At 35.8% G+C, this 27905-nt stretch overlaps 1 protein-coding gene across 6 annotated transcripts in view; it reads left to right on the top strand.

Moving 5' to 3' along the window:
• The first annotated feature begins 336 nt into the window (after nucleotides 1-336).
• LOC124357342 (echinoderm microtubule-associated protein-like 2) overlaps nucleotides 337-27905 on the top strand; it is a 144158-nt gene continuing 116589 nt past the window's right edge. For 4 of the 6 annotated variants that reach the window (XM_046809044.1, XM_046809043.1, XM_046809039.1 and 1 more), the window contains exon 1: nucleotides 340-571. The gene's annotated coding sequence lies outside the window, so the exon portion shown is untranslated. Of the gene's footprint in view, nucleotides 572-27905 lie in introns of all 6 variants that reach the window. The other 2 variants (XM_046809046.1, XM_046809045.1) reach the window with 2 other exon arrangements.

The following is a 27905-nucleotide window of genomic DNA, read 5'->3' as shown; positions in this document are numbered from 1 at the left end:
AAAATAAAATAAAATGTTATTACTGCGCGTGAAGTTCTGACTAGTCACGAGTGAATTTGATACCCATATATTGTGTTTTTCAATTACTGGACTCGCACAATAAGCCCAACGAAGATAGGCGTAGATCCATAGGTCTTTCATTTAGCCTACTAAACTCTCGGTAAGAACTCAGCTAATATCAATTCCCATTTCGATCTGCATTTACTAAGTAATCCTACTAGTTTCACTTTTTGCCAGTAGGGGCGTGCTATACCCAATACGGCAGGTAGCGCTCCTAGTAGCGAACACCACAACCAGCAACAATGAGATCAACTAAAACAAGTTCTCACCGTCAACAGGTCGGTCGGAGAATTGCGGCATCGAACAGTGGAATAGGAATACCTGTCCCTGTGCGGTTGGCGAAGGCGAACGTAGTTTGGCCAAGAAAGGCGTACTACGAGGATCGTTGAACCCGTGGCAAGTGCATTCTAAGTAGTGAATTACATAAATAAATTGGCGCGTTGCTTCTAAACCTGTTTAATACTTTAATTGTTGTTCAACTTCTTGGCTGTGTTTGTCTACGTTTTAGTTGGTAAGTAACAGTTTAAATTAAGTACCAAATTATAAATATCTAGTTCCATTTAAATATATTTATAAATTTATTTGTCCATTTCTGTCTGCACCATCCCTTTTATTGTTTTAATCGTTATTTCAATCTTTACGGTGATCAACGTGTAAATGTACGTTACCCTAGTTTTTTGGATAAGATTATTTATTTGAAACAATTAAATTATTATCATAGATTAATTGTAATGCATATTATTGCAAATTCTATTTACCCGCAAGGCGGTTGCTATTTTATAGCTTTTGAAGTTACCATAAAGAATTGTTTATTTTTACTTGCTTCTTTATATTTTCATCTGAGTCGCTGTGAACTTTTTTGTTTCTTAGAACAATTATTTAAACTGCTAAAATAATAGTAATTGTGTTACAAATTAAGAATTATACTATCAACAAAATACATTTCCCTAAAACTTGTCATAAGTGAATATTCAATATTTTGTGTGTGTGTTAAAGCTAAAGTTGGAACTGTACATCAGATATATAAAGGGGCTATTCAATTCAATTTAAAGTATTATATTTTATAATATGTATTTCAGATAATTGTTTTAAATCTTTGTCAGAACAAATCCTTTTAAATTAGACGTTGTTTTAAGCTGTGCATGTGTTATTTTATTCGTACAGAGCTGTACTTTGTAAATTCTTGAAAACGATTAAGCAAATTAATTTAACATTTATATTTACACGTTAGAAAACATTATTTAGGACTCGACAGGTGTTTCTTAAATTTGGTAGTTTATTGCCCGCCTGTGCAATAACTTTTGATAGAAATATCTTGGAGATTTGAAACTTGATACATAGGTTCCTCTTGATTCAATTAAGATTCAATCATCTTCTATCAATTTTTTTGTCAAAAGGCCAAAGGTTAGCACAATTACAAGGAAAAATGTTACCGTCATATTGACAGTACAGCAATTAAAAGCCGATAAATATTTATATATATATATATATATATATATATATATATATATATATATATATATATATATATATATATATATCATTACTAAGAGCTAAGCAGAAGTATCTTGAAGTTTTAAAGGTGTTTTACTTGTATTTGTTTACGTCAGTTCATGTTTTACTGCCTCCATTTCTCGAAATAGATGGCGCGAAGGGGTGTTGGAGAGCAAGTCGTGAAGCGAGGGGTGGGGATCGGGGATGGAGATACTACAAAAATTTATGAGCGCTGTGCTGTATAATGGTAATATTACGCCACTCGAGACAAATTATTATCTTGCCCAGTACGTAATGGTGGTCGTTTAAACTTTCTTCCAGATTTATTGTTTTGAAAATGGTAAGCTGCCAAATACGTCTATAAATTGTCATTGTGCTTCGAAAGTTTGTATTACTAACTGTACTTGTGCTTATATGTTTGTCTCATTTAAAATATTAAGACATTCATCATTATTACGATTTGGCGTTCAATACAGTTTATTTACGAGTCACAAATTTGTTTAGTAGTATTTTAGAGTTTTTCAAGTATTTTAAGAGTTTTAACTCCCTAAGTATGGTCTGCTGTGATGATACAGGTATAACTGAAGCAAAACAATCACCAAACCGTCTCATAGTAAAACTATTCGTCCCACTGAACGTTGATGCTTTCACCACTGGAATAGTGACGAAACTGATGTGCTGGTGCCCGTTTCATTGTGTATGATATAGATAGATATGCGCTACTATTGACTTTGTGGTGCAGCCAGTGTTCGGCTGGGGTAATTTATTTAAACAGGTTACTCGTCATGCCACTTTCAAAGCGGCTGTTCTGAAACTTCGAGAACAATGTTAAAGTGTGGGAGATGTTTCATTGTAAGATGTAACTCATGCGCATCCAAACGCTTTTGTTTACAGTGTAAAATGTATACACTGTAAAGTGTATACGTATTAAGCGATGACGTACAAAACATTTTAAAATCATTGTTCTGAATAATTAATAACACCATTGACAAAAGAAGTGTTTGTGTAAATAATACTTACTGTATATTGTTTAATGAGGCGCGTCCTATAAGTATAATGCTCAAAATAAGCGTATATACATGTTTGATGTTTTATATTCCTCTTATGGGACCAAAATCAAGATGGTCGCGAATACAGATACGTTTTCTTAAGACAGGAAAATTAGATAAAACAACGTTGATCCAAGTTGTGGTCTTAAAGTGTAATGTAGGGGTATACTATAACCAGGCTTAATAGAATTTTTAATTTTACAGCATGTATATAAAAAATGATAACTGGGGAATGGCATATTTGTAATTATGAAAAATGTAATTTCCTTAATTCTGAAATGTAATTGAAAAATGTATTACTCCTTGAAGCCATATAAACTGTAAAAACGTACATATCTGTTTCCAACAGTGTTTTTGTGCTTCTTCATAAATTTGCCGGAATTTCCTTCTTTAAAGCCATGTGACTCCTCATACCTTGACAAAAACATTTTTACTGTCTCCAGGGAAGTTATCTTAGAAACTTGGACTTGGAAATTAAAAAAAAAAAAAAAATAGTTCTTTAAATACATATTTTAAATAATATCGTACATTTTACCACATACGTCACAATTAAAGGGATATTGTTTGTCCGAATCTGGTGTACCCTGAAGAGGTTAGGTAGGAGTATTAAAGACTCTTCGATCTATTTCACCCTTAACTCTAAACACCGTACTGTATATAATTTGTCTTTTAAATAAATTAAACTTCGAAAAATGTTAATTTAAAAAAGGAAAATTCTCAAATTAAATGTACGCCTATTCCAAACTTTAATAATATGTTTTTTTAATCAGAATGTTCAACTAAACCTTTTAGATAACTTAAGGAGTCCAATATTTATCTCATTTTAGTCGTCTCTCTCCCCTCTCTTTAAGGTTATGAATCCAAGGTGGTAAAGAAGCAATTCTCTCTCCTCCTTGGATACCATGGATTTTATAACGGTTTTATTTGTTCATGTTTTGTAACAACATATTTTTAGAAGGAAACGAATTTCAAGGAATTTCATTGGAAATACAATTTTAGCTTATAAAATCCAAGGGCTACCGGTTTTAAAAATAAGCATTTACATCAAATACAAACAAGTTTTGGGAAAAGACTAAGTACAAATATATGGTACTTTACCTTGTCAACAGTTCCAAAATTCAGTTTTGTAGGTGTATCAAAAACTAAAACTAATCTGTATGAGTACGAAATAAAATTTAAATGGAATGATTTATGAAATTGAGGCCTTATCCTTTGACTTGGACACTTCCTTCGTGTTACAACGTTTTTTCCTACTCGACAACCTTTAATCGAGTACGCAAAATAACATAAATGATTGAAATGTATCTAATGATTTTTTAATATATTCCAGTGATTTATTACCAGACTTAAAATAAGATACACTTACCCCTAAAACAAGTAGCCTAATTTCCAACAAAATACGGGTTATACGTTTGTATTATAATTGAATCAAAATTATAGAATATTATTTATTATCTACTCTCAGGCTACCTCGGAATGTCTTGTGTTGCATCCTCACACTCCTCCTTTGAACGTTCTGCTGGGTTCGACGGCTTCGCAGTAAGTTTATAAGTATTTATTATAAAATAAATCATATAGAAAACAAAGTGCTTCATAATAAACATATATAATTCAGTCAATTGGTATTCAAAACTGTTTCGTAACAAACTATACAAGTTTTTTTTCTCAGGGGCTCTGTGAGTTTTGGGACGGTAAATTCTAGTTTCAGTGTTACTGTCTTTTAAGAGGTCAGGTTTTATAATAGAAAACGCAAAATCCCATCTTTTAATTTTTCATTTTTTACATACATTTAAAAAGAACAGAAAGTATAAGCTTTTTGAAGGCAATCACTCCACACAAAGTTAAAGTACATACAATTTTAAACAAAGTACACTAGTTAAATTTTATTTTCTGAATAGCAGTATAGGCGTTATAGTGCGGTGATAAACAGCGAAACTTTGGTCCTTCTGCGAAAGTATTAAACCGTCCGCTCTCATCGTCCGCATCTTAATAAATATTATCTTATGAACAAAAAATGTGTGAAGTTACATTACATTCACCTTATACTAAAACGAAATCCGACTCTTCATTCACTATCCGGATGTCTGAGAGCCGAGTGTAAGTGCATTTGCCTGTCATGTGTACTGCACTATGGACCGCAATTGTTGACAATAATTTTGAGTGGTGAGAATAGCTCATGCATGGAACTTGCTGTAAGCTATTCCCAAATATCAATTTAGCACGAAATACCTGAAATCATTGATTTTCGTTTCTTCTGCAAAAGTCTTACTTTCAGAATTACATCGTGTCAAACGGTATCAGGACTAATCGCCCACTGGACTCTCCGTCCGACCATCCACTTTAGTCCGGGAATCTCCTGCCTGTGTCAAGCGAGGGATCTCTGTTGAAGTTTGAGATCGGTGTATCCAGACAGGTAGCCTTCTAACAGGGCTAAGTTACTTCTCTTTATCCTGGTATCACGTAACACAGTAACTCACACTCAGTAGCTGTTTATGTAATGTCACCTGATCTACTTACTGCCTTGTTGTCGAGTGTAGGTACTTGCGCTTTGGTACAAAACAAACACGTGGTCGGGCCCGGTCTACCACGATGCCAGGGAAGTCTCCGATTTATTAAAAAAAGTGTTTAAAAACGTACAAACTGAACAGCGATATTGATTTATTTTATGCTTCATACATACGTCATCAATGAACTATATCATACTTGTTATGTAGGGATTTATTGTGCCATAAGAAGACATTATGCCACCTTGTTATGCCATCGTAAAGGTATATGGAATAGTGCGATCGAGACGTTCCTTTTCCGGAATTATCGTCCTTTCTTTGGTCTTTCATCTCCGAGAAATTTTGTTGTGTGTGACTGGAATAACACCTTCACCTTTTAAGCCTTATTCTGACCGTCCTCATGGGCCACTGGCCTGTGCGAGAATCTTATCAAGCAGAATAAGGGGGAGAGTCGATACAGTACGAGGTTGATGGCAAAAAGTGCAAATGTCACACCCAGTATTTGAACCCGCGCTATCTCTATCTCAGACCCAAAGTCCAACGACTAAGACCGCTCGGCCATCGGCACCCCCCAATGAAATCGTCTCATGGGATCATTATCCTTTTTCTAGTACAAGTACACAGCCTCAATTACTATATAGGCCTGTCGCAGCGACCACCGGTCACCGCCGGAAGTGCAGCCCCATTCCGGCTCGTTTCCGCTATTTCCGCACCAATAATGTCCGGCTTCCGATGGAATGTCGGTGTATCCGACGTCGTTGATGATAGAACACATCATGAGTGAGGTAGGACTGGGAGAAAAGGTTTTCAGATCAAGGTAAGTGGACATTCAGAATGAGTCTGACGCATGTCACCTTGAACGTGTTGTTAAAGTGAGATCTGGTCGGCTGAAGTAGAGGTGAGACGGTATTTCAGTAATCAGTACTTTGTAACGGTTACTTTTCTCCAGTATCTGTAACGGTTACTGAGAACCAAAAATACTGATGACTGGTACATAATATCTACTACTCTGTATGGTTATAATACTACTCATCTTCTCATACATATTACTTTACTAGAGTCCTGAAGTACTCATATCCTTTCTGATACCGAATACTGAAATACTGACTTGACGCTGACAAATACAATATAAATATTGCGACCGTAAAGCAACAACTGGAAAATATTGTTAGTTCACAATGTAGATCACTCGCCAACCCCGGCGTCAGTGTAAGATTCGTGAATTAGTTATTGAGTAATAAATGTATTGTTTCAAAGAAAACTAAACCGTTTATACTCGTATAGTACATTTAGTTATAAGTGTTTAATTATGTAAACTACGATTAGATATTTTATGTTTTCACTTCAAATGAGAGCTTATTTTATTTTTTCATAATACAAAAATGTGTTAATGTACTAAATATGCACCAAAGATAATTACAAAAATACTTATAAATAGAATTGTATTGCCATAACCTGAAAGAATACCCAATGTAACAGCCCATTGGACTCTATGAAGGAGAGGTTTAATTTATCGTACAATTCATTAATTACATCTCAAAAAGTATAAAATTGATAATAATAATAAATTATGTTTATACATTTTTTACATCATTGCGTTGTCCTACTTTTGAATACTTTTAATTACACCAAAGCATTTACAAAACTGTGTATTTATTAGGGAAAATTGCCTAGTGTTTTAAGCGTTACAAATATGGAAATGTTGATTTAGAGTATCTAGTATTTAAAACGTTACCTGTACGGAAATACGGATTTCAAGTATCCAGTATATGTCACCAGTATCTGTACTCAGTATCGCCAAGTAACGGTATCAGAAGTAACGGTTACATGTATGAACTGATTTAGCTCATCTCTAGGCTGAATCAATTTTTTCATATTGAACATGCCCTAAATAATATCGACTAACTTTTAAAGTGATATGTTCTTCCATATTAATATAGATAAAAAGTAATATGGATAGATATTTCTTTGCGATATTACGTAGGCTAGTAATAAGTCTCTATATTGACTGCTAACATAACTTATGCAATGTTGCACTGTAAAAGTTAACAAACATACTACATTCAGTAACACTCTAATTATGCACACTAATTAACACGAGCATTTAAATAGCCATTGACTCATTCAGTCACCATTCGCACTCCATATGAGACACGAAGGATAGTTCCGTTCCATTTCTGAAAAGCGGTGCTCTGTTACTGAACACAATTGAAGGGTACACGGGAAAAAGGGGCTCATTGCATTTTTTTAAATATTGAAGCCACTACACTATTGAACGTATCCATAGCAACCAAACATATGTAAACAATTATTATGAAGTAATTTCTAATTGGGTAAAGGGGAAAATACAAGGTTAAAAATCAATGTCCTCGGGAAAAGGGGGCTCATTTCAAGCAATACACGAGGAAAAAGGGACTCATTGCCTTTCCTTGCCTGTTACACGGGAAAAAGGGGCTCATTGCAGAGTCTTCTCTCACCTGGTGGTGAGAATTCGTACTACTCTCTATAGTTTTCTGTCACATAGCCTTTTATGTTCTTGTAATCCAGTGCTTTTTTACCTACTTATAGTGTTGTGTAGTTTAAAAATATGGAAGGAAATGAAGCTAGTGATGATGAGATGGTAAAAACAGTGTGAAATGACAGCAAAAAAAGAAAGTCTTTTGGAAGGATGAAGGAAGTGAGTAAGAAAATAAAACTTATGAGTCATGAGCCAGGTCAAAATTGCCTTTGCCATCTAAAATGTTTTGAATTGGTCCCAAATGAAACAAGAATTGAAATACTTAAAAACTTCAACCTTCTCGAGAGCCATGACCTACAAAACTCTTATCTTTGTGGTCTAATTACTGTCCTTCCTATAAGCCGTCCTACAGAAAAATTAAAATGCACGAAAATGTGAGGCAGTGTATAAATACAAAATTCGTGGTTTGATTGACGGCAAGATGAAAGAGCAAATTGTGTGTAAGAAGGCCTTTATTGCTATACATGGCATTAGAAAAAAAAGTAGAATACCTTGTCCGGTCGTTAAAACTTACTGGATTGTCCCCAAAAGACAAACGCGGTAGTCATAATAATAGGCCTAATATAAACTAACGGATGAAGAAGTAGACCGTGTAAAAACTCATATATCATCTTTTAAAGGACGAAGCAGTCATTATGGATTACATGACTCATCTAAAGTATTACTTATCTGAGGAGTTAAACGTTGCAAAAAATGCACATGATTGTTTCTAGAAAAAATTTTCTACATACAGTGTATCATATGAATCCTATAGAAAAATATTTTGTGAAAGCTTTAATATTTCTTTTGGATATCCTCGTACGGATACCTGTAGCATTTGTGACCAGTTTACTGTGACAGCCAAATCATTAGAATTAGAGTTAAAAAATGCCCCTGAAATCTAAAAAAGCAAATATTACAAAAGGTATTAAACAGATTGAAAATTGAGAATGATGTTCAAAGCGTAAAGCCGAACAGTTCTATGCTAGGAAAAGGCAAGCTAAGAGACATAGCAAGAGAGATAACACTCAAGAGGTCCATCTGTATTGATTATGGGAAAAACTTGCAAAGTTCCTAATATCCCTACAAACGACATCTACTATAAAAGGCAATTGTCCATCTATGCTTTTAATGTTGCATGTTTTGTCTAATGCTAAAAGTATATTCTACATGTATCCCCAAACAGAAGGACGAAAAAGGTAGTGACGAGGTGTGTACATTTGTACACCACTTCATTTACAACTATTTAAGTGAACATGTTAAACATCTACACATATTTGCTGACTCTTGTGCCGGACAACAAAAGAATTTCACTTTCTTCAGATTTTTGTTTAATTTGGTTAATTACGAAAAACGGTTCGAATCAGTAACAGTGACATTCCCTATTCGCGGTCATTCCTACATGGAAAACGATAAGAATATGGGATTAATCAACAACCAAATCTCGAGCTGAAGTTCCTGAAGATTGGGTCAACATAGTTAAAGGAATCTCGAAGAAACCCATCAAGTTTTTGAAGTAGAAGTTGTAAATCATACAGCCGTTAGAGGGTGGACCTCTTTTTTGGACAAAACCTATGCTACAAAGTGCCCATTTCAATCCCGTCCAGTTCGAGAGCTTCATATTGCTCGAGGTCATCATCTCCGATTCCGGACAAGTTATTTCGGAGCATGGGAAAAATGCTTCTTTGTATAAAACTGTCCCTAAAAGAGGGCCTAGGAGGAAAAACCAACGATTACCACCATCAACATTGAAGTGTCAGACGAGTTCAACCTTCCTGACTCATGCTATGAAGGTAGGCCTCATCATCATATTATAACAATCCCTTATTTTAATAAAGGCCTAACCTAATCTAGCTTAACCTAAGCTTACCGAACTTAATTAAATTTAACGTTACCTAACCTAATTTGACCTAGTATAAAATAACTTATTCTAAAGAACCATTACATTTTTACATCGACTACAATATTTTGGGTTTTTTCAGGTTGTTTTCCAATAGCTGCAGAAAAATATAAAGACCTGCAAGATTTAAAGAAGTTTCTTAGCCGATCTGCAGCTGAATACTTCGATAAACTACCACATGTGATTTGAGCATATGAGTTTTGTTCTTAAAAAATACATGTTTATTCTTCTTTTTATTGTTTAGCTTTAAGTAGTTTTTACATAAATAAAACAGGTGTGTTTATTATCATGTCATAATTATTGAGTGCATGTTTATTTACCTGTATTTCCCTTAAAACTGGGGAAAAAGGGGGTCATTGTTAAAATGAGCTCTTTCTTCCCCTGAAATTTGTGTAGTTTAAAACAAAATTTAATTAAAATTTTAATTAAACAATGGATTTATAAATTTGTTTAACACTTTAATACATTATATTATTAACAAGATATTCAATAAATAATCTACTCATTTTTATATGTCAAAATAAAGATATTATACAAGATTTAGACAGAAAATCGTTGTTCCTGAAAAATTCACAAAATGTTGATGAGCCCCTTTTTCCCGTGTGCCCTTCAATTGTTCTCTTTTCTTGTCACATGTATAAGTCTCTATCCAGCATTTGAAGGGTTTTGAAGTCGGTGGCATGTAACTACTTTACATATTGATGCAAGACAGTGGGTAGTTCCATCTCCCTGAATGCGTCTTTGCACGACTTTCTCGATTTCTAATTTTAAGACGTTTTTAAAGCCTAGCCGGAAACTTTGCGCAGCTGTCTCAAAGTATCCTACCCATATGAGTATTCGGTCAAATATGCAGTTATTAATTCTTTCGAGAAATGATGTCAGGTAATATGTTTTATATAATCTTGTTTAAAACGTTTATCATCCTTGTGTCAGTATTCCAATTTTAGACTATTGACAATTCACAAAATTAATGTTCCTGTTGTTAAAACTGAGTAAACTATTACACTAGCATTTTTCGAAATGCACATTGACGTTGTTGACACAGTATTTCTCACGCTGTCGCAATGTAGATACTTTTGGAACTGAAAGTTTTGGCATGGCAAGGTAAACAAGCAATTTGAAAGCTCGATGTTGACGATATTTGGAAGTTAGTTTACAAATCGGTGCTTTAAATTCTCTGTGATATCCGCACTCAGATGTTGAATGGCTGCCAAGATCTAATACTCACCGTTAGTTTGCCAAAGGATGACTTGGAAATCGAGATTCCAGCAAGTTATTCCAAATCCCAGCAAGTTATATATTGATATAACTCAAATCAAATTGATATTCGAAATCTTCTGTAGTTGGGATATCATTTTAAAATATCCTTAGTTGATTCTAATTTATACTGTATTTCTGATTCATTCATAGTACAATTCATATCCATTTAGCGTAATTAATTTTAGATCTCCGTAAAGTCCATATGCTGACGTTTCAGTTTGATTAGGGAACGCCATTATAACCCACTACTAAATGAACATCGTGGTCCGACAACTGTGTTGGATATCAGAACATAATTCTGTCAGAACATAACGGATTTGTAATCCTGTAGTCAGAACCGTCTGCACTGTTCACCAGTGCATTATAGTCAGCGATATCTGTAGTGGGCCATTGCAAGTGAGAGAGAGCGTCGACGTAGTTCTAATCTGTCAACCTGCAACCAGATGTAGTCGGGCACTAACCGCAGATAAGGTGATATCGGTGTTTACTGCTGTATAACTGTCAGGTGGCAACTAGTTAACTTGGGTCCGGTCCCCAACAGTGTTCGCCTCACCGTCAATTACTTGTTTCGACACGACAGAATATAATCTTACCAGATTAGATACTGTTACAAGTACCGGTACTTTAGTAGTTATATTAAGACTCTTGGAATGAAATAATGGGCCTTTTGACTAGATTGTTTTCAGGCCTTGCGGAGGGGGAGTGATTCCATCGAGAGCCTGTGCGCGTAGTCTAGTGCAGCTGTTGTCTTCCTGCACCTTCAATTTGACTAATTCTTTAGGCATTTTTATTTTAAAACTAATGAGGGGCGTATCTGCTGAACAAATGACCTTTTGGTAACCAACAATTTCTAAATATATAGTTTAAATCAGTACAGTTACAGTTATGTCACAGTTAAATGTTACACATTTATAGCCCCCATACACAACTTGAGTGTTGCGAGGGAATAGTCCGCCGTGTTTCTGCAAATCAATCATACTTTTATCATAAATAAAACATAAATGAGTAACAGTTTCTTTTTATGTTGCGCGTATCTCAGTTACACACTGTTTTACATGCAAACTCTTGTAGTAACAAACACTAACTATTCCTAATGAATTATAATATAGATGAAAAAATAATGCACAATCAGTCATCTATCAATTTCTGTAAAAGAGCATTTTATTAAACTCTTTTCGATGCAGTCGTAGTTTTACTTTCACAAAATCCATTGTAAATGGGAATAAAATGAAAAGATGATCTATCTGTGGATCGAAAAAAGGTATGGAAGGCAACAGCTGGTTATCGTTCACTGAATTGAATCATCACAACGATACCTGTAATTACTGTTACCGTTTTACCTCTGACAGTATCCTATATTTGAATTATATTGGAGAGGACGGAGATACGAGATTTCTATTATACAAGCAAGAAATAGTACACGTAAAATCACGTAGCTTATGTTATGGTTATTAGGAAAATAATGGAATCGGTAATACTTTAACAATGAAAAATGTAATCAAATTTAACTCGTTTCTTACTACTGATTCATTGGTGAGAATGGAGTCGTTTTGAAAATCTGTCCACAAACTTGTGCACGGTAAGCTTATGCTGACGTGCTCTGGAGTCGGAGTTTTTATAACATTTTTTTAATGTAAACTTAAACCTAATCAAATCAAATAACCACGTGACAATCGATTTTTCCGTTTTTTCAAAAACAATATTTACTACGAATTGTTGAAATCATACTATTCCATAGGATTTAATACAGCTTTTCAGTGTAATCAATCAGTGTTCAGTGTCAGTTAGCAAGTTATTTATAAACTTATAACTAACTGTTTCTTAGAGAAAAAATTTACTCAATTTACTTAGTTAGACCAACCTCAACACTTAAAATAAATCTTTTATTAAATCATGTGTTGAGTTTTATATTTTGTCATTATTTATCTTAAGTGTTGGTTATAAGTGGAGTAGTAGGCTATATATACATATTTTAGTTGGTGGTAATTTTCAAGAATAAACCAGGACGTCAGAAATGTATAGTATAGTATAGTAGGTGAGTCGAGAATGGTTGTTATTCCCCAGAGGTTACTCACTGCTACTGCTAGGAATGTCGCCATTGTGAACGATGCCGACATCGTTACTACTCAGTCTCACAAGCCCCGGTATTACTAAACCCCATCGCCCTCTGGTGACCTCGCCATGTTACCGTCTCATTCCAGCAGCACTCTCAAACTAGATCTCATCGCTCTCTAGTAACCCTGCCATGGTACCGTCTCATTCCAGCAGCACTCTCAAACTAGATCTAACCGCTCTCTGGTGATCCCGCCTTGTTACCGTCTTATTCCGGCAGCACTCTCAAACTACATCTCATCGCTCTCTAGTAACCCTGCCATGTTACCGTCTTATTCCGGCAGCACTCTCAAACTAGATCTCATCGCTCTCTAGTAACCCTGCCATGTTACCGTCTCATTCCAGCAGCACTCTCATAACTAGATCTAACCGCTCTCTGGTTACCCCGCCTTGTTACCGTCTCTTTCTGGCCACACTCTCATACTAGATCTCATCGCTCTCTTGTTACCCCCGCCATGCTACCGTCTCATTCCGCCAATACTCTCATACTATGTTACCGTCTCATTCCGCCAATACTCTCATACTAGACCTCATCGCTCTCTTGTTACCCCGCCATGCTACCGTCTCATTCCGCCAATACTCTCATACTAGACCTCATCGCTCTCTTGTTACCCCGCCATGTTACCGTCTCATTCCGCCAATACTCTCATACTAGACCTCATCGCTCTCTGGTTACCCCGCCATGCTACCGTCTACTTCCGGCCGCATTCTCTTATCAGATCTTACCGCTTTTTATTCTAGTGATTAGTAGGTATATAGATAAAGTCCTAAAGAGTTAGTTCATTAATTAATCCATTTGAAGTTTCAATGTAGTTTATGCCTGAAGGGAAGAGGAACAGTGAAATTACAATTTTAGCAACATTACCGTTTACTAAATAGTAAATAGACGTTTCATGAAAGCTCGTATATTAAATCGTTACATATATACATTTTATCACTTTAACACTTTTTCCTTTTCTCAGGAGTTCCCAGACTGTGTTAGGACAATTTAAATTTCATGTTTCGTAGGTAACGTAATTTTAATGTATGTGTGAAGTCTAGATGCAATATATATTACAAATTAAGCTAATTTCTGTACCTTGGCGTGGTTTTACATTTATTACGTCGGGTTTCCTATAAAAACGCCAAATTATACATGCGAATAGAGAAGAAACTGTTTAGCAGAAGAGGAAAAGTTGGCTGGCGGCGGTCGACAAGCCACGCAAACTACCGCAAGGAATCTGCCGGTGTAGAAAGTACAGCAGAGATACACGCAGTAGCGCTGGGAACTGACCAAGGCCTTCTTCACTCCCACTATTGTTGCAGTATTACGCCTTATTGCTTTTACGCTGGGAATCGTTTAAGTGGACGGACGCTTTATAGGAGTTTTACGATATAATTCATTTTCAGTGTTTACATTAATTATAAATCCTTTCATCTCAGAAAAACGTCTATGTGCCAATTAACAAAGCTTGAAAATAAACATAAATGCTGTTAACGAAATAGTCCCACCTTAGTGAATGATGAATTAGCATGTAAGATATAAGTAAACTACCTTCCGTAATGATCTTTCATATTTTGTAACTTTATTTCGGATTGGTTTATTGATGTTGGGTTTTGTGTTCCTTCTTGATCCCACACGGGCTGTTTTGACCAGAAGAGTCATGTACGAAAGAAGTGTATATATTTGGAAGCAGTTAACTTCATTAATAAACTTTGGGAAACACCTTCTGTAATGATCTTTGATATTTTGTAACTTTATTTCGGATTGGTTTATTGATGTTGGGTTTTGTATTCCTTCTTGATCCCACACAGGCTATTTTAACCAGTAAAATCATGTACGAAAGAAGTTTATATATTTGAAAGCAGTTAACTTCATTAATAAACTTTGGGAAACACCTGTAATGATCTTTGATATTTTGTAACTTTATTTCGGATTGGTTTATTGATGTTGGGTTTTGTGTTCCTTCTTGATCCCACACGGGCTGTTTTGACCAGAAGAATCATGTACGAAAGAAGTTTATATATATTTGGATGCAGTTAACTTCATTAATAAACTTTGGGAAACACCTTCTGTAATGATCTTTGATATTTTGAAACTTTATTTCGGATTGGTTTATTGATGTTGGGTTTTGTGTTCCTTCTTGATCCCACACGGGCTGTTTTGACCAGAAGAGTCATATACGAAAGAAGTGTATATATTTGGAAGCAGTTAACTTCATTAATAAACTTTGGGAAACACCTTCTGTAATGATCTTTGATATTTTGTAACTTTATTTCGGATTGGTTTATTGATGTTGGGTTTTGTGTTCCTTCTTGATCCCACACGGGCTGTTTTGACCAGAAGAGTCATGTACGAAAGAAGTTTATATATTTGGAAGCAGTTAACTTCATTAATAAACTTTAGGAAACACATTAATGTTATTCTTAAAAAAGATCACCTTTGTCATAAAAAACTCTGTTGTCAGAGGAAGCAAGGCCACATCAGTCAGCTACTCGCAGTTCTGTAGTGTACTTCTGAATGAATGGAGCTGAGATGTAGATGGCAAGACAGGTGTGCCCACGTAACTAGGGTCTGACTCCAGCGCTTCTCCAGGACAAATGGTACTATTAACATTCTGGAGTGGTCCTGGCCCACACGACACGACGACGCTATGGAGGCGAGTCTAGCAGGCCGTCTACGAGTAGTGTCGGTCGGTCTGCTTACTGACTCAGAATCAGAAACCGCTATTAGGCACATAAGACCATAAAGTGTTTTGTCGACATATTTTTACGCGTATTTAAAATATTTGAAAAAAAAAAATTATGAGGTGCCCACAATACCACTTCCACTTAACAATCACAACTAAAAACCATTTGATGCAGTGTTTATTTAGTATTCATACCAATACATTAAAGTTATTACTAAATTATATATGATGGAAGTGTACTGTGCTAAGAAACATAGAGAATTGTTTTATTAGTAAAGTGTTCACAACAATTAGTCAAAAATATATATTTTTCTACAATTAAGTGTTAAACATATTTATAAAATATTTACATAATTTACTATTAAACCAGAATTCCTTTTTAATCAGCTCATCCAAGCAATTAATTCCACAATACTTCATATGTTTTTTTAATCATTTTGCAATTTTCAAAATACAATAGCAAAACTAGCGTATATAGCGTGCATTAACTTTCTGTGTGAGGTCTATATTTTCTAAGGACGTAGCCGATTCTCAAATAAGGGTTATTAATATTTCTGTCCGCCCATCCCATTCGCAGCTGCTGAGGTCCTGTTCTGTTCGCCAATAGCCGCGGGGTCAGTCACATTCACGTCAAGGTCAGGCCAGCAGTCCGCAGATATTTTCAGGTTCCTTCGTCTTGTCTGTTGGATTCCTGAAGATCGCAGCTGGTTTTCAGTTCCCAAAAGTAAGACTACAACAAACGATTGATTCGATTCATGCTCGTTAAGTACAACGGTAACACGATGTTCCGAAATTTGTTATTGTATATTTATTTAAGATATATGTAGGAATTAAAGTCACAAATAAAGTCTGAAGAGAGTAAAGTATAAAAACTTTGCGAGCAGATCACAAATATACGATGGTATTTATCAGATGGTTTTTTTGATGGGGGGTTAGTGAATTATCTAAGATTTGAGATTGGGGAACTTAAATCAATTATCTCGTTCATAGACGAACGAGTATTAGACGTCTTCTATATTTTTAAATACAGTGTAATGAAGGTACTTGATGTTTAGAATATGCGTAGACCTAAACATCGACTTGCATGTCTGCTGAACTATAACAAAAAAGGATAGGAGTGATTATTTGCGCCTTTACATCTCATTATTTGATAAATTGGAGTGCGTTATTTGTATATTACTGTAGAGTAAATCAACGTTAATTAATGTTCTTGTAAATAAAACAAATCGCTTTATCTATGTATTATCATAAGTAGAAACCCTCATTCTCACTATGATGGTGCGTCACCACTGTTTAGAACTGAACTTGTATATCTCCAATCGTGCATTGATCAGTGCGAAAACTTACAGCCTATCAGGTGTTGCATGAAACAGCTGTTTATAACGAACGCGATCCGATTGTGGAAGTTTTCTGTTCCTTTTATAGCTGTGATACGCAAATCTGTGAACGCAATCTCACTAGCAGCCTTCACGCAAATCAAGGAATATATCCTGCCAGCCTGTTAATTTTTTAATCACGTGTATGGTTTGTTACAAATTAATAGAAATTACCTCATATAAAAAGCGTGATAGCTCAGATATTAAAAACTGTTAATTTAATGCGCTGGCGTTAAAATAACAATAAAATTACATTTATTCAACAATAGTATTTATTCAATAAAATATTGAAAATTTCTGTTCTCGAAACATTTAATTAATTTTTGCTAATTTTATTTTCCCACAACGAATTTTAACAAATACAAATTGCAAATTGTTGTAGCTGTTATTGAACGTGACACGTATTGGACTTTAAAAGAGTACATTTGAATACATGTTCTATGGGCTGATTTTGATCGAAGTTAAATAGTTGAACGATGCAAGGATGAAGACGTGATAGGCTATGAGGTGATGTCATAGATGTGTCTGTTGTTTATGTAGAGATCTATCGGTGATGACCGTGAGCCGCAGCCTCGACATTTACGTCTCCGATGTAGAAAGCGTCGTTAAATGTCGCCGGATTTTTCTGTTGACTTTTCTTTTTACTGCATATAGTTTTTATTGAAATGTATGATACAAGGTAGGATTACACCACACCACGTGTCGCTCGGAAGGCTTCGGTGAGGTTGCATACAAAATTGTGAGTCTATAGCTCATTTCATTCCTAGCGCCAGATTTGTTCATGCAATCCAGCTCTCAGAAAATATGATTGAAGCTGTCAAAGTCAAGTATAATGCAGTATGTTTTAAGCGATATGTCTTTCAAATATAAATCAAAGGCTTGGCCTGCTTGTAGTAAACTTGAGCAGGATTTGTATTGTATCTCTAAAAGATCCTCTTAAATAATAGGCAAATGTATTCAAATATCAATTTAACAATTCCAATATAACAAACTTCCCTATAGTAAAATTATGACTATTTTTGTTGGAACTATGATTATTTTCATTCTCTATTTGTTCTAGATGCCAGGTACGTTTTCCCATCACCTTTATTTGCCGAGACCAAAGTGGTGAAGGTTTGAATAAAATGGAAAAGCTCAAATCAGTATAGTTTTAGATTAGTTTTGGCGTAATTCAGAAAATTACCTTTTACCTCTCAACTTCATGGTACTTTTCACACTGCTTATGTTAAGCGCGTAACATCAGGATACTTTTGTGTTAGGATTAAATAGCTTATTACGTAACGTAACAGTTGTACAACTGCCAGGCATTCCGTACTTCATTTATCAAGTCGTTCAACTGACCCCAGTTTCCTGAAACATTTAAAAGTAAAAAATTGTTAGCTTTATATCAGTACACACTAAGAATAATAGACAAATGTATAACCAACAACATTAAAACTTCATTATTTAATGTCCCTTAAAAATAATCGTGCACAAGATAAAGTTACTTGAATTAAATGAAGAACTCTGACCATAGGTGCAGACTGACTAAATGTCATACGACCATGGTCAATTTGTTTTTTAAATTTATTTATTCATTCCGTGATTTTCTTGTTTCCATCTTGGTTACCCATAAGACCAGTTTAAAATGGTCATTAAAGCTCAGCCAAATCCCATGTAGTGTCATGCACCATCATCGAACTGGGTGTTACCTATAGAACTGGAGCTGCATGCAAAATTTTAACTAAATTATTGTGATACGAGTATTTTGCCAAATAAAAAAGGAGTAGAGATATCAAGTATGAAAATCATAACTAGTAATCGACATAATTTACTGTACCGAGTGTAAGATTGGATCGACAGGCGTGTTCCCGCGTACTTGACGACGTAATATTTATAGTCTGCATCCTGACCTTGGGTTCGGGTTCCCTGTGAAATGATGACTGAGCTAAGCGTGTGTATCAACACCCAGTTGTGGCTGTGGATCATCAGCAGAACAGAGCAACATGCATCAGCATTGCTGACACCCGGTCACCGTTTGTGGGTCAATATCAACATCTCCCGTATATGGACAACTTCTGCCATTACCTACTTACCCAGCCGCCACCGGCATTGCCTTCTGCAATAACACGTATCGCCGCGTCGACCTTAGAAAATCTAAAAATAATTTTCCAGGTCGTGGACAGATAATAGATTTTGTGACTTGCTTAAATTGTAGAACCAAAAGGTTTTTAGTAAAATTGTTTTGACGAATTTCCTTTTTTAAACTGAACATTAATTGGATGAGCGTTAGCGAAGTTTGATAGGCTGGAAACATTTAATTTCTATCTGTTATTCCATGGAATTTGGCTGAGCGTTAGCGAAAAGTTTTACCTCGGTCTTATAGGTAACCATAATGGAAACAAGCGGAAATAAATGTGTATATATACTTATTACGATCACATGATATTTTAACAGGTAACATAGTAACGAAAACTTGCTGACGTGGTGTGTAGAATTTTGTTATTTAAACCGCTGTTATGAAATCGAAGCGAAAATTAAAAGGAAAATGTCTTTTTATTATATAGGTGAAGTGAGGATCGTCCTAGTAGGAAAGCCCTGTCCGCCATTAAATTCTAACTTAATGAACAAAAATGTGAATGTATCATGTGGCAAGATATCTCGAGAAAGATTTCATCTGTACACTGAACCGTCGTTGCAACGTGTCACTCAGTAGGCTGTCACCATTTCTCTTTTGTCAGCCGTGCGGATGTAAACATTTCTTTTCTGTTATGACTATCTTACTGTCCGTCTGCAGGACATCTAAACTATGAAATGATACTGCATTGATACTTGACCTCGACAGTTTCAATCATAGTTTCTGAGAGCTGGATTGCGTCACCAAACCTGGCGCTAGGAATGAAATGAGCCATAGACTCACAATTTTGCATGCAACCTCAGCGAAGCCTGTTACGTTACAAATAATATAGCGTATCCTTACCTTGTATTAAAAATAGTGCTATGTTGAAAATAAAACAAAGAATGCTTATATTGAGAAAAACCCCACATCTAAATTCTATTCATGTAAAAAAGGTTATATTTTAAAGCATATACAATTTGTCAGATTAATTTTTTCCTCATTTATTTGATATTTAAAACCTTTTTATGAGGAATGGTTCATATAAAATAGTTTATTACTTATATAAAAAATCCAAAATGTACAAACATAAAACGATGGCAAATGTCCAAAATCCTATTATCCCATCAAACTTTTTATCGTCATTAACAGACTTTAAACAATGTAAAGTAGTAGATTAACCTTGAAACCTCTAAATATTTAAGAATTATTTAATAAATGTTGAAATTTTGAGCATTCTTATCCATTTTTCATGAAGCGAGCCCAGTGGTCACAGCCGTGAGATTAGATAGCAAATGAGCCCTGTTGTTTCAATTCTGAGGTTAGATGTCGAAACAAGTCCAGTGGTCACTACACTGATATTAGATAGCAAACCAACTCTGTTGCCTCAATTCTGAGGGTGGTCACAACCCTGATATAAGGTAGGAAACGAGCCCAGTTGCTTCAATTCTGAGGGTGGTCACAACCCTGATATAAGGTAGGAAACGAGCCCAGTTGCTTCAATTCTGAGGATGGTCACAACCCTGATATTACGAGTAGCTAACGTTTCCAGTGGTCAGTACCGTTAGATAGTAAACGTTATTTGGTGCAAAAGTATGTAAAGAATATTTTATATTTAAAATATTAACTCTGTTTCTTAACGAAGTTTTGTGTTTCGGAGTATAGAGGATTGACTTTAGATTGACACTACTTTTTTCATTATAGATAAAGATGGTCAAATTGGCTGACAAGTTATATTGAAATATAGAATACATCCAGCTGTCTTCACCTCATTGATCTCTGGGATGATGCGACGGTAACATCTCCCAGGGAGTACACCGACATTGACGGCTTTAGATGTGCCGCAATTGATTCTTTACCTGCAAATAAGTGGGATTTGTTTTAAATTGAAAGCATTGGTTAGATTTGTACAGCGTATCAGTCTCAGTTCAGTCGTGGCAGTTTTTCATAACGGCATCATCTCGAAAACCTGTTAAGGGATTAAAGCAAGTTTCAGAGACAAGGATCCAAAACCACATTCTTTTTATTTTATGTATTCACCAAACCTAATTTAGGAACGAAATTTAATGAAAATGTTTTGTCCACATTGCATCTTGGTTGCTGTCCATCGATTTTTTCACTTGGGTGCTGCTGCATTCTGTCAGTAGTGGTTCTAGGGTGCTCCTGGTGCAACTTATTATACCAGCAGTTATAAAAATAATCTAGTTTCACTATAATAATCGGCTAATAAACACAGAACATGCTACGCAATCTATGATTCGCCATAACAAAGTCATGACAATAATCTATTGGCCTGTGGAAAGTGCGGCCGAGTGCGGTGTGTGATTACGAGTCTCTGGCTGTATAATGACGAGTGATTATGTGATGCAGTTTAAGCGGGACAATAATTAGGCAGATTGAAAGCCCGGCATGTGAGCGCGCTGCGCGGCGGTGTGCAATAGAAAGTGAATTACCACACCGCGACCGCGCGCGCCCGTGGTTTACCGGTATGTGGTACTGCACGGTCAGTATTTGGCAACATGTTCATTTCTCTAGCCTCTTGATTCCCAGAATATGTAATCAGTCTGATTGTTGTATTTAAAACTCATAAAGTGAAATTGCAAATTCGTACATGAATCTTTGAAGGTCAACACCAAAGATCACATCTTTTTATATTGCGGAGGTAAATATGACATGTAGACGAACTACTTTTAAAAAGTCAACTACAGAGCCAATTTTTCAAAGTCGTTTAGTATACGTTAAAAACATTGATAAAGAAATATGTTGGACTAAACAAGATGGAAGAGGCCAGGAAAGGAGAGATGGGAAGGACATTAGTTATCTCTTTACTGATTGATGTCTTGTTGGCACACCAGACTCCCACACTGAACGAATTACTCTAAACTTATTCTCTTTACATTTTCCATTCTTCTTATCTTTCCTTTTCTGATTTTCTAACCTGTTTTCTATATCTGTTGTGCGTAATTTCTTCCTTACTACTTTTCGTATAAATATATATGATCAAGTAAAATGGTTGTACCCTGTTGTTCATACTGTATATTAAGTTCGTCCGTTCGCACGCTTTACTTTGGAGCTTTAGGATTAAATTTGATAAACCTACGCACAGTTGTCTCAAATACGGCTATCGCTGATATCTTTAATTTTGCCGTTTTCTTATACAACCAACATGTCAAGTTTTATCAGAAACTCCGTGCTAAATAAGACAAGTCAGACAAAATATTACGTTCCGAAATGATATTATTTTCCCTATAATAGTAACACTAAATTTCAAGAACAACGAGACTTGGTTGGTCTTGAATATTAATGAAAGTTTCTCATTGCAAAATGTTATCTTTTACGGTTTCAGTTACCAGCCATAATACCAGGAATTAGTTATACCTGGAATTAGCGTTCCCATCTTGTACAGTTTTTAAGTAGTTCTCCGTTACTTGTACATTTAACTTGTATTTCTCGCAACCAATTAATTAAACTACCGATTATTACTTTTATATTGTATTATTTTCGGTCAATATTTGTTGTGGGTGTATATCTTGTAGAGTAGTGTACAATTATTGTAGCACTTGTATGGGACTGACCTATCTTGCCAATCACTGCAATAAGCTGGTCCTCTCTGAGCTGGAAAGTACAGTAAGGTAAGGTCGGACGGAGTGAAAGTCCTATAACCCTATCTGTCCCCGGCAGTGGTGAACGTAAGGTCTCTCTGACCACTTTCACCCTCCTCCCCCCTCCCCATCCTACTGGCTTGTCCGGCCTCACGCGTGACTTCCTCGGGCTGTTGGTCTTTACGAGTAGCAGAAACAAATGCAAATTCTCCTTGGGACTTCAAAAAAACCCTAAATTGTTGCTAATGGAATCTTGAGTCTTTACACCTTGAGAGAATAAGAAAGAACTTCCTCATTAAACACGGGTTATTGCCTATAGACAAACGTTCGTTCTGTTAATACGGTAAGCCATTTCACTTCATATTTATTGGAAGGTTGCTAGAATTAAAAATACTCTTAGATTATTACAACTATTCTTTGTTTACAGTTTATTTCAGGCTATGGAGAGATTAAAACGAAGGTAACGTGACTGTCAAGTATATTTGCTAAAATTTTAATCCCCCAGAAGGCAACATTTCTTGGACTGGGGAAAATCTAATGTATAATGATAATTACCCACAAGGTGAAGTAAACTGATCATACCAAAGTGTTATGATAAGTATTAGAACAGCCAAGGGACTAGTGGTGTGTTCTCTATGGCATTAATCGGAAACAAATTGTGTAAGCTTTGTGTGCCAAGTTCACGTAATGAAGACGTGATCCTGTACAACTGACATGGAGAGTAGCAAGCGCACGTCCGTCACTGGCAAGCTTCACCAGCACGACGAAGATAGATCCATTTTGATGGATCCAACTAGCGTGGGATTGTTTGTCTCTTAATCCCCATCTCCGTTACTTGAACATTCCTCGTCTCGTGATTTTATATTTTTTATGGATATTATTTATGTAGGTGATACATATGCATATGTCTTTATATTTTTAGCGTTAGCGTAGCCTATCAGTGGAGGACTGGACAAATTTCATGTCTGTCTGTCTGTCTGCACGATATCTCGAAAATGAACTTACCTATAGACTTGAAAATTTGCTTGAAACTTCATTTCTATGTAGGTGACATCCAGTACCATGATGGTGCATGGCACTACATGGGATTTGGCTGAGCGTAGATGAACATTCTTATATTGGTGTTATGGGTAACAATGATAAAAACTAAAAAATCGCAGAATTACTCAATTTATAAAAACAATTAATTGTGTACGATCATACGAAATTTTAACATATTGTGGTAAAGTAACACAAATGTAGCAAATAATCGGTAGGGTATCTCGAGAAAGATTTCATCAGGTAGTGAAGGAAACAACAAGATTTTCCGGACATTTGCTATCGTTTAGTGATAAAAAAACATCATTTTGTGTATCACTGAACAATGGCAAACTTCCGGGAAATCCGGTTTCCTTCACAATCCTTCCATCGCCAAAAACAAACTTCAAACAAAGAATTGATTCTCGGTACGGATCATCAGACAGACTAAACTTTTGCATGTGATCCCAGAGACGCCTGTTACGCGTACACACGGTGTGGCGTACTCCTACCTTGTTAATACACTATCATACTGATGTAATTATTCTAAAGACAGATTGTTTCTCTAATAGCTAATTACCAGCCTGATTTATAGTGTATTTTTAGAAGTATTTATAAATTGTTTCAAACTCTGTTACCGTATAGATTTAAAATGAAAAAAAAAAATTCTCAATGTATAAAGTTACATGTTATTATAAAAGCCTTCTAGTATCCTTTTTCTTTATTTTCCCAACTCTCTCACAAATCTAGAACTACACATTAGCTGGTACCGCTCAGTACCAGTTTTTATGCTCAGGTGAATTGTTAATCCATGGTTGTGAAATTGTGGGGGCCGGTAAATTGCATACCTGTGGTCGTTTATGAAATTAAACCACGTATCATTTAAGTCCGAACCCGCTCAGATGGAGACATTTTTATTAAATTGAAAAATATGAATATAAATTAATAACTTTGTATTTTTATTTGCTGAGCGGCAGTGAAGCCTATCACTCGCGAGGCTGGAAAAAGTTATGTCTATCTGTTTGTCTTCTAAATATCTCTATAAACATGAAACTTTACATGGAGCTTCATTTCTATATAGTCAACTTCAAATTCGAAGATGGTGCATGTCACTTCATGGGACCTGGTTGAACGTTAGCGTATATTTTCACATTGGTGTTATGGGTAACCGGGATGGTAACGAGGAAACTGTTGAATAATAAATACGTGAAAGCAAGCTGAGTACAGTAATTTATATTTTAACATGTGAGATAGTTACAGTTCGATGATAAAGCATGCCCTTCTATGGGATTTAGATGAGCGTTAGCAAAGCGTACAATCCAGAGTGATATATCGAGAATGAATAGAGCTTTAAATTTTGTACGATCACTAAGGGTTCTGAAAATATTCCTCTCCCGTCTCTCTGTCTGTGTCCGCTTACCGCTGGATATTTCAAGAACGAACTGAGCTATTTACTTTTTGCATGTGAATTTATTTCTAGATAAGCAACGTCGCGTTTGAAGATGGACTTCTCCCTCTATGGTATTTGGCTGAGCGTGTGCGTAGCCTACTTACCAGCAGGATATCTCAACAACTATTTCATCCGTAGACTTTCAATGTTGGATGAAACTTTTTCTAAATAAACAAAAATGAGTTTGATAGTGTGTGCATGTTTATCCACAGGCTTTGGCCGAGTGTCATGGAAGCCTATACTCAGTACGCTGGCGAATCTCCTCTGTCTGCCTGGGGGCTGTACCAAAGTCTGATCTGTTTGATTGTCTGTCTGTCTGCTAGACATGTATATGCTCGAATATGAATCAGCTATGGATTACACATTTTAATGCAACTTCAACTAAGCCTGTTACGTGACATGTGGTCTGGCTTACTCCTACCTTGTTATCGAACACTTATCATTATTCAGCTGCTATCGTTGTCGAGAATCGTTGATACGCCCCTTCTCACATTGACAAAACATCGATATGAGATTGCAGTTGTTGCGAAAGCCGGTACACATCAGACTGTGTTCTGCACATGTCAATCACTCGGTGAACTGAACCATCGTACGTCGCATGGTCGCGCCGCCGCCACAGTGTCAGTTTGTTGTTGAAGTGTTTACAGTGACGTAACCGCGTCTGTGGTGCGGACTGTTGTCGCTGGTTACCTTGGCTCTTATCACTATAATATGATAACACACGACCTTGTTCCATTAGTTCTGTACTGCTTCTGTCTACCAGGTGAAAAATTTGTGACAGGTTCTACAAAACTGTCAGTTGTCACTCTAAATAATACAGCACGTGTTATTTGTGTTGACGATAGATATTGTTGCTTGAAGAAACATCACTTATTTAACATACAAATTAAAACATTTATATCCTTAAGTTTATATATTTTGGAGTTAAGAATCTATTGTCGTAAATGCTAATCTTATAGAGCTAAAATCAAGATGGCCAACTCATAACCGCTCATAAGGTTTATTCGTTGGACTTTTAAGTATATGGCGTCGACTTTCATAAGAACGGTGTACATCAGTTGGTTGTAAAAATAATTTTGTGGCCGTAAAAACATATGATCCAAAATTTGCCATTATTCAGTTAATTCTAATTTTCCATCGTTAAAACCAACATTTAGCACAGGTCTTGAATACACTTTCCATTCACAGATTTTACATGCAGTATCCGTAGCAGTTTCATAACATTTAATCTTTGATACTGCCATATACGTTGTGCTGTACGTAATTTATAACACGTTTGAGCTTTCCTTCGTTAAAAACCAACATTTAGCACAGGTCTTGAATACACTTTCCATTCACAGATTTTACATGCAGTATCCGTAGCAGTGTCATAACATTTAATCTTTGATACTGCCATATACGTTGTGCTGTACGTAATTTATAACACGTTTGAGCTTTCCTTCGTTAAAACCAACATTTAGCACAGGTCTTGAATACACTTTCCATTCACAGATTTTACATGCAGTATCCGTAGCAGTGTTCATAACATTTAATCTTTGATACTGCCATATACGTTGTGCTGTACGTAATTTATAACACGTTTGAGCTTTCCTTCGTTAAAACCAACATTTAGCACAGGTCTTGAATACACTTTCCAGCCACAGATTTTACATGCAGTATCCGTAGCAGTTTCATAACATTTAATCTTTGATACTGCCATATACGTTGTGCTGTACGTAATTTATAACACGTTTGAGCTTTCCTTCGTTAAAACCAACATTTAGCACAGGTCTTGAATACACTTTCCAGCCACAGATTTTACATGCAGTATCCGTAGCAGTTTCATAACATTTAATCTTTGATACTGCCATATACGTTGTGCTGTACGTAATTTATAACACGTTTGAGCTTTCCTTCGTTAAAACCAACATTTAGCACAGGTCTTGAATACACTTTCCATTCACAGATTTTACATGCAGTATCCGTAGCAGTGTCATAACATTTAATCTTTGATACTGCCATATACGTTGTGCTGTACGTAATTTATAACACGTTTGAGCTTTCCTTCGTTAAAACCAACATTTAGCACAGGTCTTGAATACACTTTCCATTCACAGATTTTACATGCAGTATCCGTAGCAGTTTCGTAACATTTAATCTTTGATACTGCCATATACGTTGTGCTGTACGTAATTTATAACACGTTTGAGCTTTCCTTCGTTAAAACCAACATTTAGCACAGGTCTTGAATACACTTTCCATTCACAGATTTTACATGCAGTATCCGTAGCAGTTTCGTAACATTTAATCTTTGATACTGCCATATACGTTGTGCTGTACGTAATTTATAACACGTTTGAGCTTTCCTTCGTTAAAACCAACATTTAGCACAGGTCTTGAATACACTTTCCATTCACAGATTTTACATGCAGTATCCGTAGCAGTTTCATAACATTTAATCTTTGATACTGCCATATACGTTGTGCTGTACGTAATTTATAACACGTTTGAGCTTTCCTTCGTTAAAACCAACATTTAGCACAGGTCTTGAATACACTTTCCATTCACAGATTTTACATGCAGTATCCGTAGCAGTTTCATAACATTTAATCTTTGATACTGCCATATACGTTGTGCTGTACGTAATTTATAACACGTTTGAGCTTTCCTTCGTTAAAACCAACATTTAGCACAGGTCTTGAATACACTTTCCATTCACAGATTTTACATGCAGTATCCGTAGCAGTTTCGTAACATTTAATCTTTGATACTGCCATATACGTTGTGCTGTACGTAATTTATAACACGTTTGAGCTTTCCTTCGTTAAAACCAACATTTAG

Source organism: Homalodisca vitripennis, chromosome 3 (genome assembly GCF_021130785.1).
Source record: "Homalodisca vitripennis isolate AUS2020 chromosome 3, UT_GWSS_2.1, whole genome shotgun sequence".
Classification (NCBI taxonomy): Eukaryota; Metazoa; Arthropoda; class Insecta; order Hemiptera; family Cicadellidae; genus Homalodisca; species Homalodisca vitripennis.
The sequence above is the reverse complement of the archived record's forward strand: the minus strand, read 5'-3'. Positions and strand labels throughout refer to the sequence as shown.